General features: G+C 43.6%; 1 protein-coding gene across 4 annotated transcripts in view; it reads left to right on the top strand.

Annotated features, from left to right (window-relative positions):
• Positions 1 to 22562, top strand: part of DRD2 (dopamine receptor D2) — a 497224-nt gene that overhangs the window by 101506 nt on the left and 373156 nt on the right. The window contains exon 2 of one of the 4 annotated variants that reach the window (XM_073656997.1): positions 21472 to 21561. The exons of the other annotated variants lie outside the window; for them this stretch is intronic. The gene's annotated coding sequence lies outside the window, so the exon portion shown is untranslated. The remainder of the gene's footprint in view (positions 1 to 21471; positions 21562 to 22562) is intronic. 4 annotated transcript variants of the gene reach the window in all.

The following is a 22562-nucleotide window of genomic DNA, read 5'->3' as shown; positions in this document are numbered from 1 at the left end:
GGGACATGAATGTGCACAAGCGCTGCAAGCAGCTAGGGTGGCACTAGCACGAAATGTAAAAAATGAGGCTCATACAAATGCAGAGGGGATACGGCAGAGCTGAAGACCCTACCCACCATTCCACCAAATGCACAAAGAGACTATTGCATCAAAAGTTCTAAGGTAAATTAAACAAGAATTAGGTTACGGATGTTTTCTCTACAGATATCTATTAAATCAGTATAACAGGGCCATTATGGCCATAGCTTTACTTTAACAGGTTAAATCGTGATGACAGGTTCTCTTTAAACATTGCTCATGATTAAGGGTGTGTGTACACGTTAAGTATTTGGTGCAGAAATTTCTGCACATTTCTGCATCTCTTGGCCGGAATAGGTTCATTTTTTGCCATATTTTTGATGCGTTTTTTACATGCGTTTTTGCTGCAGATTTTTCCCCACTCATTAGTATGGGTGAAATCTGCAGCAAAAAAGAATTGACATGATGCAGATTTAAATCTGCAACAAACCTACAACGTGTGCACAGGCCTTAAGGCTTTTTCTACCCAAAACGCGAGAGTTTATGTTTATTTTTCTTAAATATGTGTATATCGGTCTGGCATATCCAATTCCGTACGGCCAATTCTTTTGCTCTCTAGCTTTCCCATAAAGAACATAGGAGCCCTCAACAGAGCGAGAGCTTCTGTGTATGGGATATCCAGCCAAGATGGCTGCCGGCCGAGTGATCTGCCAAACTATCGTTCAGCCAACAACCATCTAATATATATTGGGGACTGATTTTTTTCACAGCTTGCAATATACATTCTTCTGTGCTCTTCCTTCCTCTAAAATAATCTTTTTTAGAAAATTGCAGTTCATGGATGAAGGATGAAAACGTATTGTCCCTCTTTCATCCTTTTATCCTTGTTTTGTACCCAGATAACGTCAGATGATCTCCTGACACTTCCCCGTGTCATAAAAAAAAGGATAACTTTTATTTTTATTTTTCAAAAGGATTCAAATGAATGCAACATGAATGTTTTAAAAAACTTGATCTACTTACTTTAATGTGCATCCGCTTGCAATGGTTTTACAACTAATCAGTTTTTAATCTTTCAAAAATTACAAAATGGGGTGTGAAATAGGTCTAACACTTGCTGCACATCCTGGTGTAGTGCTGTCATTATTGTATTGCAAACATGGAAAATACAAGTGATGAATGTTATCTTAAAAAAAGAAGACGTTCCACCGATCCTCTCCTGACTTCAGGACGGCTGCTCTAACAGTTGGACCATTAGCAATGACGTTACAACCACCAAGTGACCTGACTGCTGGGGTGGGATCAACTGTAGGGTCAAGTGACTGGTGTTTGGGATGTCATTACTTCTGGTCCAGCAGAGATTGTCGTGTGGCAGCTCCAGAGGGAGCAGATTCTGGTGAAACGCATGTCTTCTTTTAAGTCTCCTTTTGACATTGAAACTAATTTTCATCATTGTTTTGGATCAGATTTTCATCAGTGTTGGGTTAGTGTGTCAGTTTTTATCATCAGTTTTTCAGAAGTTATTTTGTTGTATGCCCCCCCCCAAAAAAAAATAAATTGCAAGGCTTCTCCTATCCATTACAATGTTAAAAATGGCCAGCACATGGGTTGCACGCGGATGGCATCATCTGTGATTTTCACAGACCACGTTGACTTGTATATGTGATATTGATCAGTGATTTGTATCAAAGCCAGACTTGTCTCCATGATTTTTTTGGACAAAAAAATACAGAAATGTGAACGACCCAATAAAATATAATGGTACATTGTCCATCCGTGAAAAATGAGAAATCTTAAGTAATATATTAAAGAGTTGTAAAATTTGACCTTCTTCCATACATTCGACTTCAGCACTTATTTGATAACACCCAGCCTATAAATAATGGAATTTGCAATTTTTGTTCAATGTGATGTGAAATGTTACAATATTTTGTCATTTTCCTGGTTATATTAGGTTTTTATTGCTCATTAGAGGCCATAAGAGGATAATATGGCCATAGTTCATGAAAACCTTGTGTATGTTCAGTACAGGAGAGGTGACGTACTGTTTAATAACATCTTAGGTCTTTCCCCAGCGCACAGTTATATCACTTCCAATTATCCACGGTACAGTGAGGCATCCACTCCACAAACGGTTCAGGTTGCTAATTAATGTGACCCTACTCTGCTCTCATTTTTTTGACCTTTATTCATACAGGATCTAATTAACTCACTAATACCCCTCATTTATTAATCAGAAACATTAAAGAGGGTCAACGTCAACAAATCGTCAAATGTTACCATGGAAACCAGTCCTCTAACCTTTGCTATCCGTGAGCACTGAAATATTGGTTCATTGGGATTAATGTAGAAAATGTATAAAAAAGTGGAATGATTACTGAAAAGAAGTAATTATTTTAGTGCACAAAACAAATTATGCTGGTTGCCACCAAAATTGTAATTGCTTTCCTTTTTTTTGTAATAATCACATCCATGTATCCCAATACCACATTAAACACTCTGGAATAGGGCATAAAAACTATTCCTCCTGATCCTCTTAGTCATTAATGGAATAATAGGCTCTAAAATTAAAACTGAATGAAGCAGAGCCCCCGACACTCTAATCCCTCTTGTTACAGATCATGACCAAGCCTCTTGTTATAGACCATGACCATGCAACTTGCTGCAGACTATGACCAAACCTCTTGTTATAGACCATGAAAATTGCCTCTCATTGCAGACCATGACCATGCGTCTTGAAGCAGACAATGTCCATGTCTCTTATTATAGACCATGACCATGCCCCTTGTTGCAGACCATGACCATGTCTCTTGTTATAGACCATGACCATGCCCCTTGTTGCAGACCATGACCATGTCTCTTGTTATAGACCATGACCATGCTTCTTGTTGCAGACCATGACCATGCCTCTTGTTATAGACCATGACCATGCCTCTTGTTGCAGACCATGACCATGCCTCTTGTTATAGACCATGACCATGCCTCTCATTGCAGACCATGACCATGCTTCTTGATATAGACCATGACCATGCCCCTTGTTGCAGACCATGACCATGCCTCTTGTTATAGACCATGACCATGCCTCTCGTTGCAGACCATGACCATGTTCCTCGTCATAGACCATGACCATGCCTCTCGTTGCAGACCATGACCATGTCTCTTGTTATAGACCATGACCATGCCTCTTGTTGCAGACCATGACCATGCCTCTTGTTGCAGACCATGACCATGCCTCTCACTAAGACCATGGCAATCTTGGCACATGTCTCTTTTTTTTGGTGACACTCTGGGTTTGCTGCATATCTGTAGAAATCACCTATTACTACTGATTTCCTTGATTACTAGTAAAAGTCAGCACTTAGTGGTGATCAATAAAAGAGGTTGTCCAGAATTTTTGCTTTTTCTTTTACTATGAGTCTAAAATTTAACAGGCAAGTAGATACTCACTACATGCCTGTACTAAGCAGCGGCAGCTCCGAGCAGTCACTCACTGCTCCTGCCGGCGATACAGCTGCTCCATGTCAGCAGAACAGCTCTTCTTCTTCTTTTGGGCTTCTTTCTCAATGGGGCATGGCTTCCGACATCATCCTGAATGACAGCCATCTCTTCGCACTTAGGCAGTGGGGAGCCGGCTATCAATCAGCACGGTGGGTAGCACGGTGGCTCAGTGTTTAGCACTGCAGCCTTGCAGCGCTGGGGTCATGGGTAAATCCCACCAAGGACAACATCTGCAAGGAGTTTGTATGTTCTCCTCGTGTTTGCGTGGGTTTCCTCCAGGTTCTCCGGTTTCCTCCCACACTCCAAAGCCATACTGATAGGGAATTTAGATTGTGAGCCCCAATGGGGACAGCGATGATTATGCATGTAAAGTGCTGCGGAATATGTTGGCGCTATATAAAAAAAGAAAGGAAGAAGATTATTAGTTCAAGCTTAAAACTTACAACTCTGCCGTTTATCATGTCAAACAAATCTACTCAACCTCACCTATCCCTTACTACCTGATACTCAAAAAATGATTAAGAATTTTCACTCCCTCCATCATTAGAATAGTGCAGGCACCATTCGCAATCTCTTTGCTGAAGATCTGTTTACTTTTTTTTACCTTTTTACACAGTAAACTTGACAAGATTTAACTGGAAATTATCTCACTGCCTCCAAGAAGCATTGATCTCCTTCCTTCTCGCACTTTGTGCCATAGACCCTAAGAAGTCTCTAGGCTCCTATCTTCGTCTCGACCTACTACCTGTGTTAGTGATCCATATTCCTTACACCCCTTCCCTCTCCCTTGCCATAAATACTCACCTAACATACTTAAATGGATTTTCTCAATATTGCAACTCATACCCTATCCATAATTTAAGGCAATAATGTGTGATTGTTCAGAGTTTGACCATTGGGACTCACAGCATTCTCGAGAATGGGACTCTGAATACCTCCAAACTGGGCTAAGCAGAGCTCTGTCTTGATTGGGGTGGAAGTGCTTATGCATCATCTCTGTTCCATTCATTGTCTTTGAGACTGCTGGAGAAAGCTAAGTACTGTACAACGCCCTCCCATGAATGGAGTGAAGATCAATCATAATCACTTCTACTCCATTCAAGATGCAGAGTAGAGCTTTGTTCTCAGATTTCCAGAGCCCCATTATCTGAATTGATAGGTTTACTGGTTATCGAACCTCAAGAGATCAGCAATTTTTTTCCTCTATCCTGCAGATAGGGAATAACTTGCAATTTCGCAAAAACCTGTTTAAAATCTTTGTATCTTCTAGTATCTTCTTCTTTTCCTCTTCAAACATGCTGTCACTAACAAAATCTCATCCTGCTTTGCTAATGACAGGCCTAACTCTAAACTCCCGTTCATCTCCAAACTCCTAGAATGCTAGGTCTACATTTGCCTGATCCACTATCTTTCTGAGCAATTTCTACTTCACCCCTTATACCTACACCTCTGCAGACAATATGCTATAGAAATCTCCCTTAGCAAAGTCTCATATGATCTTCTAATGGCTAAATGCAATAGTAACTACTTTCTACTGATTCTTCGAGATCTCTCAACTCTTTCTTGCCTCTCCAACTCTCTATTAGTGCCCCATTTCATAGCCATTCTTCTTTTCTTCCTTTTTTGTTGGGTTCCCACTAATTTTAGCCCTATTTCCACTCCTTTCTTCTTTCTGTAAAGCCTTTATAGGACAAGTTATCAGCAGATTTAGCTCCATCCAAAGCACCATCTCTATGCTCCTTTGATTAAATACTTATTACCACAGCACCATCTCTTCATTATTACAAAGCATATTGAGATTATCCCTTTACATTGAAATTATGGTAGGAGTGTTAGAGAACCTCTAAATAATAGGAATTGCAGCAGTCACAAGAAAAATTCTGTGATTTATGTGATTTTCTCATAAAACAAGTCACTACAGTATAATAAATACTTGTTGTGGGCTGGTACTGTATCACAATAATGATATCATGTTGCTGTATGGGTATGGTCTAAAGTTCCATAGAAGCTGCCTTAAGTGGTCAGTATTCTTTAAACAAAGTACATAAATCAATAGTACAAGCAAATATAAGAAACTTTCCAACATATCTGAGAAATATGCTTCTTTCTCCTCTCATGAGCCACTTCTAAAGCTCTCCCACCTCCTGAACTCATCACTCTAAAAAAACAAATAAAAATCATCTTGATCAGAACTAAACAGGTTGTCAGCTTACTGAGGGATCAGATTACTGCTGTCTATGGAGAGGGAGAAACAGAAGAAGGTACAGACTCAGACTGTAGCTTTCTAGCAAATGTTATACCTCATCCCGGTGCTGGATTCACAGCTATAATGTTTAGTACTGTTAAATCTGTCAGTGATGGCAGGTTATTAGCTTACATAGGGATCATATTACAGTTTCTGTTTTTAGAAGACTAAGGAGGGGGAAGGAGAAGGATGAGGGAAGAGCTGGAGAGACACAGAGGCAGAAAAACGCTTTGTAAGAAGTGTTTATTTCACCAATTTGCTGGATCCACAGCTACACTGCTCAGTACTGCTAGAAAATGTTCTCCATGCTGTCGCTTTTGAACATGTGCTGCATGAAGACAGAAGATCAGGAAACCCTAATTTCTGTGTGTGCTGTATATGGAAGACATCATAGCAACTAGTGTCCACCCACTAGCTAAGAGAAAACTGAAAATTAGAGCTAGAGCGTGCATAAGGGAAAACTGGTGAAAAATACAGGATATAATGATAGCTTATTTTATAATGTCCCCTGCAGTGACACATATGCCTAAAAGAATAATAATTGTTTTATTATATTTTTTCACAAATCAATAGTACACATGAAAATAACAAACTATATAATATATATGAGGAGAGAAATCCGCTTCTTTCGCCCCCTGGACTGATCATTTATTCTCAAAATTCTCAATTCACGGGTAAAATGTGTCTTCAGTGAATACAGCTTTTCTCATTACTGAGATAGGAGATGACAGTTGGTGCACATAAAATTCCAAGGAGAACTGTAACTGTGGTTTCAGGAGAACTTGGAGCAGATTGTCTGTGTCTGCCTTTATCTCCTCCCTCCCCATTCCATAAAATTTTAAAGTCACCAACTGTCATCTCCTTTCAGTAATAGGAAAATCTGTCTTCACTGAATACAGATTTTACTTATGTGTTAAAGATCGTTCCAGGAAAAGAAGGAAGCGGGAAGTTATTCAATTCCTCAGTGTCATCATTACATTGGTTGCAAACCAGAGCTTAACTCTAGTTACTGGCCAAGGTAATGGATAGGTTCTTAATTATATTAATCATATGATAATCCTGTGATTATGATGGAGATTATGCAGATTGTGAGTCTTCTGATAGCAGATCTATTTATTTTTGCATCGTGCTAGTTTATGCTCTTTGCTACGCAGTGAGGGTATATTACAGCCCGAGGATCATATTTATTATAAACACGTAATATAGTGTTTGCGGGGTATGCCACTCGCCTAACATAAATCATATCCTGGGGCTTTTATTTTTCGAAATTACTATTCTGTGTGACCGTCTATATATGTATCTAAAACATAACACAAAATTACATTTTTCCCTGTGTTTTATTTAATTCACTTTCTAATATAATATTACATACAGGATTCCTAAAAAAAAAAAAAAAAGCATTTCTAAAAGAATGCTTTACAGGATAGGCAAGTATTGGCTTCACATTCACCTGAACTAAATTTGCAAAACTTCTCCATACTGGGTACAGTTTATACAGATGTGTTCTTCCTCTTGGCTCAACATATCCAAAGATGGGTGGTGCATGGTCACTATATTTGAGAAAAAGCAAGATTTTGCAAAACTCATTTGGGAGATGCCAATGCTATACAGTATGTTGGTACCTAGTTGTTGTGTGAATAGTAATCTGTAAAGGGTTTTGCAAAAATGGAATTAATGTAAAGTGGCACAGGGTGGTAGCCGTGGGCGAGGTACTCGTCTCTTATGCCCCGGCATGTTATATGAAGGTGGGGATCCTGGCTGGGTGTGTGGACTTGTGCCCGTGCAGGCCATATGTAACCGAAGTTGCTGGTTGACCGGGACCAGATGTTTTACAGTTCAATAAGGGAGACCACCATTTGAAAATAAAATTTTTACTGAATGAGAACTTGATAGGGAATATATGCAAGAGATAGCGAGTACACAGTCTTATGAACATTTTCTGTACAAATCAAAGCATTTTCCACACAATTTCCTTCCTTTTCTTCTCTACTGTTTTCCTTTCCTCTTTACTTTCTCTACTTGTCCTCTGTCTCCTCTGTTTCTCACTATTTCACCACAGCCCAGCTCAACTTTACAATCCTGCTTAGCAAGAGTTCCTTATTCGCCCTGTGGTACCGCATTTTCTTTCCCTTTAGGGTGCCAGCAGGGCCGGCGTCAGCACCCGGCGCACCCGGGCAAGTGCTGGGGCCCTGAGCAGGCGGAGGGGCCCACTGCCATTGGGCACCCACCGCGCTATGGGACCTGTGAGCGGTGCGGTGCCGGTGTCAGCGCCCGCCACCCCCCCCCCCCGCTTGCTCAGGGCCCCGGCAGCCGGCACAATACTTACCCCTCCCCGTGCCTCCGCAGAATCTTCCGCGTCCTCTGACTGAGACGTCTCAGGTCAGAGGGCGCGGTGATGTCTTTACACCGCCCGCGCTCTCTCCTGACCTGTCACAGTGCAGAGCGGGAAGACATGGGTGACGCTGGAGTCCGGAGCAGCTCAAGCAGCAGGTAAGAAGTGAGGTGAGTATTGGATTTTTTTATTTTTTTCATGTATGGGGGCATGAGGCATTATATGGTGGGGGTGTGTGTGTGACATCCTGCATGGGGCATTATAAAGGAGGGGGTGTGTGTGACATCCTGCATGGGGCATTAATTATAAGGTGTGAGGGGGGTGACATCCTGCATGGGGCATTATAAGAGGGGGGAGAGGTGACATCCTGCATAGGGAATTAAAAGGGGGGGTGACATCCTGCATGGGGCATTATAAGGGGGGTGGGTATGTGACATACTGCATGGGGCATTAAAGGGAGGGGGTGGTCTGACATCCTGCATTGGGCATTAAAGGGGGGGAAGTAACATCCTGCAAGGGGCATTATATGGGGGGGGAGAGGTGACATCCTGCATGGGACATTATATGGAGGAGGGAGAGGTGACATCCTGCATAGGGCATTATAAGGGGGGTGACATCCTGCATGGGGCATTATAAGGGGGGTGACATCCTGCATGGGGCATTATAAGGGGGGAACAGCCTGCATGGAGCGTTATATGGGGGCCAGTATTCTGTATGGAGCATTATATGGGGGCCAGTATTCTTTATGGAGCGTTATATGGGGACTAGTATTCTGTATGGAGCGTTATATGGGGACCAGTATCCTGTATGGAGCGTTATATGGAGACCAGTATCCTGTATGGAGCTTTATATGGGGACTAGTATCCTGTATGGAGCATTTTATGGGGGCCAGTATTCTGTATGGAGCATTATATGGAGACCAGTATCCTGTATGGAGCGTTATATGGGGACCAGTATCCTGCATCGAGCTTTATATGGTGGCTAGTATCCTGTATGGAGCATTTTATGGGGGCCAGTATTCTGTATGGAGCGTTATATGGGGACCAGTATCCTGTATGGAGCGTTATATGGGGACCAGTATCCTGTATGGTTCTTTATATGGGGACCAGTATCCTGTATGGAGCATTTTATGTGGGCCAGTATTCTGTATGGAGCTTTAAATGGGGACCAGTATCCTGTATGGAGCGTTATATGGGGGTCAGTATCCTGTGTGGAGCATTATATGGGGGCTAGTATCCTGTATGGAGCATTATATGGGGACCAGTATCCTGTATGGAGCATTTTATTGGGGTCAGTATCCTGTATGGAGCATTATATGGAGTCCATTATACTGTATGGAGGACTATACTGTCCGGTCTGCACTGTGCGCTGTGAGGATTTGCCGGTTTCTAAGCTATTGTAGAATTTACAATAGATATCACTCATGTAATGTAGTAAGTGAAATCTTTGCATTGTACTATATATATATATTTCTCTGTGGTATCTGTGCATCATGAATCGTGGTATGTGCTAAAGGGGCCCACTGAGACGCTTTGGCCCAGGGCCCACAAAAACCTGGAGCCGGCCCTGGGTGCCAGTATGGCCAAACTTAGCTTCAAGCTCTCTGGTGCTCTGGAACTCAGAAGGACTTTCTACTCGTCTCATGTTCTCAGTCCGGTCTAGGCCAGTTACCTTCAAGAGTTATAAACTCTGGACCTTTCTGCTATGCGTCCTCTCCCAGGACCCATCTCCGATCGCTCACTCTGTCGCTTAATCACTTTTGCTCGATATATCGCTATATCTTTCCTTCGGTCTCCTCTCACTTCAGGGACACCCCAGAATGTGGTACTGCCCACAGTGGTCCTCTTTCTATGCGATCCAGGTCCTATCTCACTTTCTAAGAGGAAATGATCAGTTTCCCTAAAACTCTTCTCCTCCCTCTCTGGGCTAGTCCAAAACATTAACTCTAACTAACCTTATTGTCAAACTGCACACATTATCAATATTACTGACACCTTTAACACAAATCACATTACATATCACAGTTCACATTGCATTACATAACATTTTACAACAATATACTTGTTTCAAGAGGGAAATATGGGCAGTATGTATTGAATATCTTTATTTGCATTATTTATGTTATTTTATGATTATTTTGCCCTATGTGAGTTATATGTAGTTGTAAATAAATCTATAGTAATTATTGCATTGTTGGAGATATTTTTCCATCGATGTACCTATACCACAAGAATTTAAAGGCAAACCTAAACCCTTCCAACCCCCCCGCCCATACTGCGAGTTATTTCTAACATCATTCTATGATTATAATGAAAAAAGCGCCCAGGCACATAGGGCATCACCTGGGGATGATATGGGGGATGCAGGTTAAAGTGATTAAGTCCAAAGAGGGGGAGAAAATCCAGCTTCCAGAGTATATTAAAATATCAGATCTTTATTTATAAAAATTATAATCCATTAAAAAAGGAAGAAAGTGTGTATACTTTGCAAAATGTTGTCGTGATGATCCTCAAAAAATCCCAACGAGTTTCAAACGCTAGAACATTCGTAGATCTAAGAGCATTATAGCATTCCAAACATGTTTTTTTTTAAGGGTTCTCACCATGTTTTGCAAAGTATGTATACCTTCTTCCTTTTTAATGGATTACAAGTAAAGATCTGATATTTTAATATACTCAAGAAGCTTGATTTCCTCCCTCTATTTCGACTTACCTAAACGCCATGCAGTGGTGCATTTTCCGGGATTCCCGACTGATTGGATTGACTTCGGAAAGGGTGAGCTGGTCTATCTTGTTTATTTGAGGTTACAGTGATACATTAGTCAGGTGTAGATGCACTAAGTGCTTCTGCCTGACCAGAGGGTGGAACTGTGTCTTTCCAGGAGGAAAGTGGATATCATTGAGTGTTGTACGGACACTCTTTCTCAGTTGATATGGTTCTAAAATGGGCTCTTGTTGAGAGTCAATCAGGATTTTTATGATGAGGGAGCCGGTCCGGCTTTGGATCGTGTTGTGATTGCTCATATCAATGATCAACTTTGTACTTTATTGACTGGATTTTTGTATTTTTTGGGGTTTTCATCATAAGGACCAGTACTAAACTTCAGTACTGCCCTTGTAAAGGTGGGAGTCACCACATTGGGCACGACAGAGATAGACAGCATTTTTTTCTGGTGGCTTTACCCAAAGCCCATGGGGCTCAATGGACGACAACGTCTTCTCGTCTGATTCGGGTGAGATCTAAACATTTATTACTGGCACGGTTATCATATGGCACTTTACTTTTCAGTAGCCATTTGATATCTGCTGTTTACCTATACAATTATATGTGCCCACTTTCCATTTGGTTTATATATATCTCTTACATTTGTGACTTATTTATTAATTTAATTGTGGATTATTTATTAAAACTTATATTTTACTATAGTCTCTTTATGCTGATGCTCTACTTTATTGACTGAGCAAGTGCATCCGTACAACACCCGCTATAGCCTGACATCCACCATCCTCCTGGAAAGGCACAGCTCAACCCACTGGTGTTTAACAGCAACACCAAGGAAGTGGATCATAGAAAAAAAATTATAGGATGTATCTATGGCATCATGATTATTGTCACCACCATTTGTTGACATTGGCGCTCCAGTATTCAGTTTCCTTTCGAGCATCATACAGCTTCTTTCTTCTTTTTCCGTTTCTCAGTACATTGAATATGTACCTTGAGAATTTGGAGGACTTAAACCATAATTGTCATTTCATGTGACTTTTCTGAAAATGCTATCATGTATGCACAAGAGCAATAACACTATTTCTGTCCAATAAATGACTCCTGCACAAAAGCTATCCAGGGGTGAATGGCAGCTGCTCCTCTGTCTGCAAAATATTTAATACGGGACTTGTTGTATTAGAAGTTTGTCATCAAGTTGCTTGTGATCACTGGTGGTCCAGGTTATCTAATACGTAATCACCAGGGGATGCTCCATGGACCTTCTCATATCTCATTCAGTGACTGTAGTTAGCCAGGTTGCGTTTGCAAAAAGTTGAGGTCACACTTTGCATTATCTACTTACCCTGTTATATAGAGGAAGATCTAGAGCAAGGTCTCCAACTCCAGTCCTCAAAAGTCACCAACAGATCATGTTTTCAGGATTTCCTTAGTATTCTAGAGATGATGGAAATATTATCAAGGCATCAGAAGCTGTCACAAGTTTTCTCAATGCTGAGAAAATCCTGAAAATATGATCTGTTGGTGACTGGAGGTGACAAACACTGACTTAGAGTGAATAACCATCTAACAACATTTATATGCCTTAATTGGACAAAGTTGGTGTTAGACATCAGTCTGGTGCTGGATTTGTAATGGGTCCAGAATCTCCTGCAGTTTTCCATTTTGGTCCAGCCGGGGCTGATGCTGCTCAGCATCATTATCAGCCCCAACGCCTAGCTGGTCCACGAGATGTGCAGATTGTCTCCTGGGTATTTGTGCCTAGCAATGTTAAACATAGGTTGCAGGGGGAGACAGGGCTTTTGGAGTCTAAGTCCAGGATTCGACGCACTGAGCATGCCCGTGACCTCGCGGATCGTGATTGGTGGTTTGGCACCCACCTGTCCCGGTGACCTGGCACTGCCTGATTGGTCCACGGGTAGCGTCACCAATGGTGCGTCGGTGGGCAGGGCTTAGTCTTTAAAAGGCCCGCTCACAAACATATCAGCGCGCTCTTATCATTGAGCAGTGATGCTGGTGTGTGGACGACTCTGTTCCACGTGTAGTTTCCGTTAGGCAGGTTAGCTCCATAGAGGCAGGTAGCTTCGTCTAGCAGTCTGGCTCAGCCAAAGGGGTCGCCTAACACCCCGAGCAGCCTGCAGACGTCCTGTTCACGGCTATCGTCTGTCAGACACATGGAGTAATACACTGCAGTCCGGTAGCACGCCGGCAGGAGGCACGTGTACCTGTCTGCGTAGTCACACACGCATCCTAGCGCCGCCAGTGTAGTCCCTGTGTAGTTAACAGGACTACAGATAGTTTGTCTCCGCCTATCTCTCGTGCTGCTAACGGAGATAGAGCGAACCGCTATACCCGTTCCTGTGTGCAGTAACACAGAAGGGTCTATCATTTAAGTTGGTTACTTTACTTTCCACCCGGAAAGTGTTCCGCAGCAGTCCTCCAGGCTGCATCGCGGACCCCGAGGTCGGTTGCGTTCCATTATAATAAAGTTGTCTGCAACCGCCCTCCTAACAGTTGGTCTCTGGAAGACTAGGAATCTTCTCTAATGAATCTTCTCCTGAGATCAGTTCAAATGTGGCTGATTTGATGAAAACTCCGACAATTAGTTGCTATAACAAGAGGAGCTTTTGGGTTAATACACAACTACACGTCACCACAAAACAGAGGCGGTACCAGCTGTTGTCTTAATGGGTCATAAATAGAGGTGGTGTTCATACCGGACAGTCACTGTTCGGGCCTGAATGCCGAACATGGACTTTCTCCTGAAGTCCAGTGCAGTGTTTGGGGAAAGTCCATGGGAGAGAGAGAACTTTTTTATTTTCTAAGCAGTTCGGGCATCTATTATTTTCAAAGGGGTTCAGGTTCTAGTGGAAGTTTGGCTACTGTTCTGGTACCCAAACCAAACTTTCTCAAAAGTTTGGGTCCGGTACCAGAACCTGAACTTCCACCGGTCCACCCATCCCTAGTCGTAAACCTAAAAACTGTCCATTTGGGACAACCATTTCATTTTCAGTAATTTCTTCCTCAACTCCTCTCTTATATTTCTTGGGTACAGTCATTTTAACTTTCTAGAGAAGCTCCAGATGATAATATATCCTTCACAGTGTATTTATATTCAATGCAGAGTGACAGGTGTATTGCAGAGGAGATTACAGGATGAGACATTTTCATTTCTTTGTTCTGAGATGTTGGTCTCGTATATTGTTAATGTACATGATGTTCCAAGCATGTTATGTTCTAGTGAAATTAGATCTGAGTTTTCAATTTGGGCAGTTTAAGATTTAAATATTTTTTTTCAATTTCGATACCTTATTAATAATTTATTTAATGATGAAGAACAGTATGACAAAATTATTTTACATTTGAATAATATGTGAAAATATTATTAATTAGTGGTATTGTGTCAATGTGTCTCTAATGAACTTCCAAATTTACACATTAGTCCACTCTCTCACGTGAAGGAGTTGAAGCAGTTTAGCCTGGAATAATGGGCATAAATCTAGAAGTGTCAAGCTAGTAGAGATAAACCCCAAGAAAATTGCACCTGTAATTGCAAAAAGAGTTGACTCCACACATTATTAACTTTTAGGGGTTCAATACTTATGCAGTTTTTGTTCTTAAAAGAAACCTATCACCAGGTCTTTTGCTATCTAATCTGAGATCAGCATAACATAGAGGCAGAGACTCTGATTCCAGTGATGAATCACTTACTAGGCTACTTAGTGTAGTTTTTTTTTAGAAAATCATTGTTTTATCAGCAGGGGATTATCACTAGCGGACTAGTAAACCTTCTTCCAGGTAGTCCAGCCACACCCCCTCCATTGATTGGCAACTTACTGCCTGTACACAGAATGCGGCCAATCAGTGGTGTGGGCGGGGTTATACAGAGAAGTGCTAGATCTGCAGCAGATAAAAAAGTTTTTAATCAAAACTGCGGCACCCAGTGAATTAAGTGATACATCACTGGAATCAGGGACTCTGTTCCTACATCATGTTCCTATCAGATAGGATAGTTAAACTTGATGACGGATTCCCTTTCTTTATTGCTTGCGTAAAAGAGAAAAATATATATTGCACCTTCAGGATGACAGGGTGATAGGTGTGTTGTCTAAAAGAAGTTATATAAACCCCTGAAAAATATTTATTTTAATTCCAGGTTGTATTGCAATAAAACAGGTAAAAGATCAAAGGTACTGAATACTTTTGCAAGGCCTTATGCGTCCTGTCTAATGGGGGTATCAGGAGTAGCTGGAGCAAAACACTGCTGTCTATTATTCATATCATTACTCACGTCTTGCGGATCATAAACTGATAATAGAGAAGTCATTATGAGTATTTTTTCTTTTTACAAGGAGATGAAGAAACAGTTGTAGTAACTTACGATCATTCATATAAAAAATTCTCAAGTAATTGAAATATAATTTGCTTCAAGGACTACTTGCACGATAATAGTTTTTGCTCGAGAAAGTAGAATTTCATTGTTACAGTCCGCTGTCAAATACTATAATTATGAAGTATATTAATTAGAAATGAACAAGGCCGCTGATCATCTACCTGGTGAATCAATTCAAATATCTTTCATAATAAATGGAATACTCTAATTTAAATTATATTCTATACCGATACTCTGGAAATCTCATACCTTAACCCCTTAGTGACCATAATACATCTTTTTACTGACCTGATATATCAGTAAATAGTATCCCCTGGCAGGTGACAATCCAGTAGCTGTCAGCTGTACACTATAGCTGACACCCTGCTGCATCAGCCATGATCAATGTTGGCATTAATCATGGCTGTTCAACCCCTTAGATACTGCTGTCAATAGTGACAATGGCATCTAGATGGTTAGCAGAGCGTCGAGGTTTCCTTTTAACCCCATTGGCCCCTGAGATCGTAATTGTGTGGTCCTAAAGTTTGACATGGCCTCAGAGTCTTCCAGCTATAGTGGCCTGTTCAGATTTTAGTGGTAAAAATTTTTGTGGATTTTAGTGTCAAAAATATAATTTTTCATTCCGGTCATTTCATTTTGTGTTAATTCCTGAAAAGCACCTGAAGGGTTAATAAACTACATGAAAGCAGTTTTGAATATGTAGAGAGGTGCTGTTTTTAAAATGGTCTCACTTTGGGGGATTTTCTGATATATAGGTCCCTCAAAATCACTTCAAAACTGAATAAGTGCCTTAAAAAAATAGATTTTGTAAATTTCCTTGAAAAAATGAAAAATTGCTGCTAACTTTTCAAACTTTCTAACATCTTAACAAAATAAAAGGCCATTTTACAAATGGTGCTAATGTAAGGCAGACGTATTATATGGGATTTGTTATTTATTAACTATCTAGTGTGTTATTGTTATCAGAATTAAAGGTAGAAACACTCAAAGTTTGAAAATTGCAATTTTTATTACATTAGGGTTCATTGACACTGTGTCCAGGCCCTGTTCAGTGGCTTCATCGGGGCTTACGTCCAAACCGCCCATAAAACGGGATTCGGGCGTAGCCGATGATGGGGCCATAGACTATAATGGTGCCGGCAGAGCGAACGTGCGTTCTGACATGCGTCATTTTCAAATGTATATGCCTTGTAGAGGCGGACACTAAAACATAGCAGACTGTGTTTGGGTTTCCGCCTCCAGTAGGCGCATATGCCCGAAAATAATGGACACGTTCGCTCTTCTGGCACCATTATAGTCTATGGTCCCATTAGCGCATACGCCCAGGGGCGGAACTACCGCCCGTGCAGCCGGTTCATTGAACGGGGGCCCCGAGGGAGAGGGGGCCCCTCCAGCCTCCAGCAGGGCCGCCATCAGGGCATGACTGCACTGACTCCAGTATGGGGCCCGGCCGGTAGGGGCCCCCTCGGGGGCCCCCCTCTTGTGCGTCTCTCTCCTCATGGGGCCCCCGGCCCCATGCTATGCGCCGGGTCCGGGACATTTCAGCGCTGAGCTGCACTGTTGCAGCAGCGCCTTCATGATTCCCCTGACTTCCGGTCATGTGACGGTGCCGTCACATGGCCGGAAGTCAGGAGAACCTGCTGTCAGCGATTTGGACGAGCGCCAGGATTCTGCAGGGATCGCATGGGGGTAAGTATAACAAGTTTTATTTTTTTAAAATACAATTAACTAGGAGTGGAGAGATGGGAGAAGCACATGTGTGTGTGTGTGTGTGTGTGTGTGTGTGTGTGTGTGTGTGTGTGTGTGTGTGGGGGGGGGAGATGGGAGATGCACATGTGTGTGTGTGGGGGGGGAGATGGGAGATGCACATGTGTGTGGGGGGGGAGATGGGAGATGCACATGTGTGTGTGGGGGGGGAGATGGGAGATGCACATGTGTGTGTGGGGGGGGAGATGGGAGATGCACATGTGTGTGTGTGGGGGGGAGATGGGAGATGCACATGCGTGTGGGGGGGGAGATGGGAGATGCACATGTGTGTGGGGGGGGAGATGGGAGATGCACGTGTGTGGGGGGGGGGAGATGGGAGATGCACATGTGTGGGGGAGATGGGAGATGCACATGTGTGGGGGAGATGGGAGATGCACATGTGTGGGGGGGAGATCGGAGATGCACATGTGTGGGGGGGAGATCGGAGATGCACATGTGTGGGGGGGGGAGATGGGAGATGCACATGTGGGGGGAGATGAGAGAGGTGCACATGTGGTGGAGGGGGATGAGAGAGGGGCACATGTGGGGGAGGGGGATGAGAGAGGGGCACATGTGGGGGAGGGGGATGAGAGAGGGGCACATGTGGGGGAGGGGGATGAGAGAGGGGCACATGTGGGGGAGGGGGATGAGAGAGGGGCACATGTGGGGGGGAGGGGGGGAGAGAGGGGCACATGTGGGGGGGAGGGGGTGAGAGAGGGGCACATGGAGGGGATGAGAGCTGCACATGGGGGGTTTGAGAGCTGCACATGGGGGAATTGGGAGTAGGGGGATAATGAGCTGCACATAACGAATGTGGGGTGGGGGAGAGTAAATGATAAATGATGATGGGGTGGGGAGAGCACGGACATGATATAATGAATTGGGGCAGGGGGTGCATGTAAATATTGAATGCGGCGAGCAGGAAGTATAGAGTAGGGGGCGTTGCGGATGCAGGAGTGTGACTGGTAACAAATTGGCGGAAAGAGTAGAGGTTCTAATTAAATTATATATTAAGTGCCTATTTACAGTTAATGGGGGCACAGTGGTGGATTACAATTTATATTTGAATGGTAGGTTGCCTAATAACTAACCATATATTCAGGGGCGGACACAGACTGTAGTGGGCCCCCGTGCAAGAAATTTTTGGGGCCCCCCCCCCCTGCGCTTCATAAGGCAACAAAGTTATGTAAACATAACCCCCCCATGTGCAGCTCTCATCCCCCCCATGTGCAGCTCACCCCCCGATGCATCTCTCATCCCCCCCCGTGCATCTCTCATCCCCCCCGTGCATCTCTCACCCCCCCATGTGCATCTCTCACCCCCCCATGTGCGTCTCTCACCCCCCCATGTGCATCTCTCACCCCCCCCATGTGCATCTCTCATCCCCCCCATGTGCATCTCTCATCCCCCCATGTGCATCTCTCATCCCCTCATGTGCATCTCTCATCCCCCCATGTGCATCTCTCATCCCCCCCATGTGCATCTCTATCCCCCCCATGTGCATCTCTCATCCCCCCCATGTGCATCTCTCATCCCCCCCATGTGCATCTCTCATCCCCCCCATGTGCATCTCTCATCCCCCCCATGTGCATCTCTCACCCCCCTCATGTGCATCTCTCATCCCCCCCACTCCTAGTTAATTAATTGTATTTAAGAAAAATAATACTTGTTATACTTACCCCCATGCGATCCCTGCAGAATCCTGGCGCTCGTCCACGGTCGCTGCCACCAGGCTCTCCTGACGTTCGGCCATGTGACGGTGCCACATACATAGCCAACAGCTTTCAACAGCTTTTGTTTTGGCCAAAAGATTTTTAAAGCTGCCACTACGATAAGGTAGACTCTTCTGGCCGGGCCCTACTCTAACCTATTAAAATTTTCTTAAAATATCCAATACTCTTTTTAGATATATTTTTATTTAGTTTTCTTTAAGGGAATGTGTCATATACATTTTTTTTTTAAATGACCAATAATACCACATACAGGGAATACCGCCACACCATGACCAGACCACATATTACCACAACATAGTGACCGAATAATACCACACAGAAGGGAGAAAAACTGCCACACCATGACCAGACCACATATTACCACCACATTACTAATATTACCACCACATTACTAATATTACCATAAGTGTCATTATACACAGGAGCTCTATACATGGTATGTATAATGTAAGTGTCCAGGTAATCTAGTGATCACCAGTGACATTATACACAGGAGCTCTGTATATAGTGTCAGTGTACAGGTAATACAGTGATCACCAGTGACATTATACACAGGAGCTCTGTATATAGTGTACAGGTAATACAGGGATCACCAGTGACATTATACACAGGAGCTCTGTATATAGTGTACAGGTAATACATGGATCACCAGTGACATTATACACAGGAGCTCTGTATATATTGTCAGTGTACAGGTAATACAGTGATCACCAGTGACATTATACACAGGAGCTCTGTATATAGTGTCAGTGTACAGGTAATACAGTGATCACCAGTGACATTATACACAGGAGCTCTGTATATAGTGTACAGGTAATACAGGGATCACCAGTGACATTATACACAGGAGCTCTGTATATAGTGTACAGGTAATACAGGGATCACCAGTGACATTATACACAGGAGCTCTGTATATATTGTCAGTGTACAGGTAATACAGTGATCACCAGTGACATTATACACAGGAGCTCTGTATATAGTGTCAGTGTACAGGTAATACAGTGATCACCAGTGACATTATACACAGGAGCTCTGTATATAGTGTCAGTGTACAGGTAATACAGTGATCACCAGTGAAATTATACACAGGAGCCCGGTACATAGTATATAGTGTAAGTGTACATGTAATGCACTGACTCACTGGTGACGTCTCTAGGTGAAGTCCTTCAGCTACGCTTTCCTCCTTCATCCAGCACAGACCGCCATCACGTCTTCCAGCCAGGACTCGTCTCTGCATAAAATAACACAGTTATCTAGAGCACATTCCCCAACTTCTACATTACGCAGCTGAATACAGACGTGCATCCACCATCAATATATGGTTAGTTATTATGCAACCTACCATTCCAAATATAAATTGTAATCCACCAAGGTGCCCCCATTAACTGTAAATAGGCACTTAATATATAATTTAATTAGAACCTCTACTCTATACTTCCTGCTCCCCGCATTCATTATTTACATGCACCCCCTGCCCCAATTCATTATATCATGTCCGTGCTCTCCCCACCCCATCGTCATTTATCATTTACTCTCCCCCACCCCACATTCATTATGTGCAGCTCATTATCCCCCTACTCCTAATTCCCCCATGTGCAGCTCATTTTCTCCCAATTCCCCCATGTGCAGCTCTCACCCCCCCATGAGCAGCTCTCACCACCCCCCCATGTGCACATCTCTCATCCCCCTCCCCCACATGTGCCCCTCTCTCATCCCCCTCCCCCACATGTGCCCCTCTCTCATCCCCCTCCCCCACATGTGCCCCTCTCTCATCCCCCCCATGTGCATCTCTCATCCCCCCCATGTGCATCTCTCATCCCCCCACATGTGCACATCTCTCATCCCCCGCCATGTGCATCTCTTATCTCCCCCCCATGTGCATCTCTTATCTCCCCCCATGTGCATCTCTTATCTCCCCCCCATGTGCATCTCTTATCTCCCCCCCATGTGCATCTCTTATCTCCCCCCATGTGCATCTCTTATCCCCCCCCACATGTGCACCTCTCTCATTCCCCCCACCCCATGTGCATCTTTTATCATCTCCCCCCCTCCCCCCACGTGCACCTCTCTCATCCCCCTCCCCCCACGTGCACCTCTCTCATCCCCCTCCCCCCACATGTGCACCTCTCTCATCCCCCCCACCCCATGTGCATCTTTTATCATCTCCCCCCACCCCATGTGCATCTTTTATCATCCCCCCCCCATGTGCATCTCTTATCTCACACACACACACACACACACACACACACACACACACCTCCCATTCCCCCCACTCCTAGTAAATTGTATTTTGAAAAAAACAAAACTTGTTATACTTACCCCCATGCGATCCCTGCAGAATCCTGGTGCTCGTCCAAATCGCTGACACTAGGTTCTCCTGACTTCCGGCCATGTGACGGCGCCGTCACATGACCGGAAATCAGGGGAATCATGAAGGCGCTGCCGCAGGAGCGCAGCGCAGCGCTGAGATGTCCCGGACCCGGCGCTTAGCATGGGGCCGGGGGCCCCATGAGGAGAGAAACTCACAAGAGGGGGCCCCCAACGGGGCTCCAAGGGGGCCCCTACCGGCTGGGCCCCACACTGGAGTCAGGGCAGACATGCCCTGATGGCGGCCCTGCTGGAGGCTGGAGGGGCCCCCTCTCCCTCGGGGCCCCCGTTCAATGAACCGGCTGCACGGGCGGTAGTTCCGCCCCTGCATATATTGATGGTGGATGCACGTCTGTATTCAGCTGCGTAATGTAGAAGTTGGGGAATGTGCTCTAGATAACTGTGTTATTTTATGCAGAGACGAGTCCTGGCTGGAAGACGTGATGGCGGTCTGTGCTGGATGAAGGAGAAAAGCGAAGATGAAGGACTTCACCTAGAGACGTCACCGGTGAGTCAGTCTATTACATGTACACTGTGTATAATGTCACTGGTGATCACTGTATTACCTGTACACTGACACTATATACAGAGCTCCTGTGTATAATGTCACTGGTGATCACTGTATTACCTGTACACTGACACTATATACAGAGCTCCTGTGTATAATTTCACTGGTGATCACTGTATTACCTGTACACTGACACTATATACAGAGCTCCTGTGTATAATGTCACTGGTGATCCCTGTATTACCTGTACACTGACACTATATACAGAGCTCCTGTGTATAATGTCACTGATGATCACTGTATTACCTGTACACTATATACAGAGCTCCTGGGAATAATGTCACTGTATTACCTGTACACTGACACTATATACAGAGCTCCTGTGTATAATTTCACTGGTGATCACTAGATTACCTGGACACTTACGTTATACATACCATGTATAGAGCTCCCGTGTATAATGACACTTATGGTAATATTAGTAATGTGGTGGTAATATTAGTAATGTAGTGGTAATATGTGGTCTGGTCATGGTGTGGCAGTTTTTCTCCCTTCTGTGTGGTATTATTCGGTCACTATGTTGTGGTAATATGTGGTCTGGTCATGGTGTGGCGGTATTCCCTGTATGTGGTATTATTGGTCATTTAAAAAAAAAATGTATATGACACATTCCCTTAAAGAAAACTAAATAAAAATATATCTAAAAAGAGTATTGGATATTTTAAGAAAATTTTAATAGGTTAGAGTAGGGACCGCCCAGAAGAGTCTACCTTATCGTGGTGGCGGCTTTAAAAATCTTTTGGCCAAAACAAAAGCTGATGGCTATGTATGTGGCGCCGTCACATGGCCGAACGTCAGGAGAACCTGGTGGCAGCGACTTGGACGAGCGCCAGGATTCTGCAGGGATTGCATGGGGGTAAGTATAACAAGTTTTATTTTTTTTAAATACAATTAATTAACTAGGAGTGGGGGGAATCAGAGATGCACGGGGGGGATGAGAG

Source organism: Phyllobates terribilis, unplaced genomic scaffold (assembly GCF_046119375.1).
Source record: "Phyllobates terribilis strain yellow unplaced genomic scaffold, ASM4611937v1 Scaffold_12__6_contigs__length_324123572, whole genome shotgun sequence".
Classification (NCBI taxonomy): domain Eukaryota; kingdom Metazoa; phylum Chordata; class Amphibia; order Anura; family Dendrobatidae; genus Phyllobates; species Phyllobates terribilis.
The sequence above is the reverse complement of the archived record's forward strand: the minus strand, read 5'-3'. Positions and strand labels throughout refer to the sequence as shown.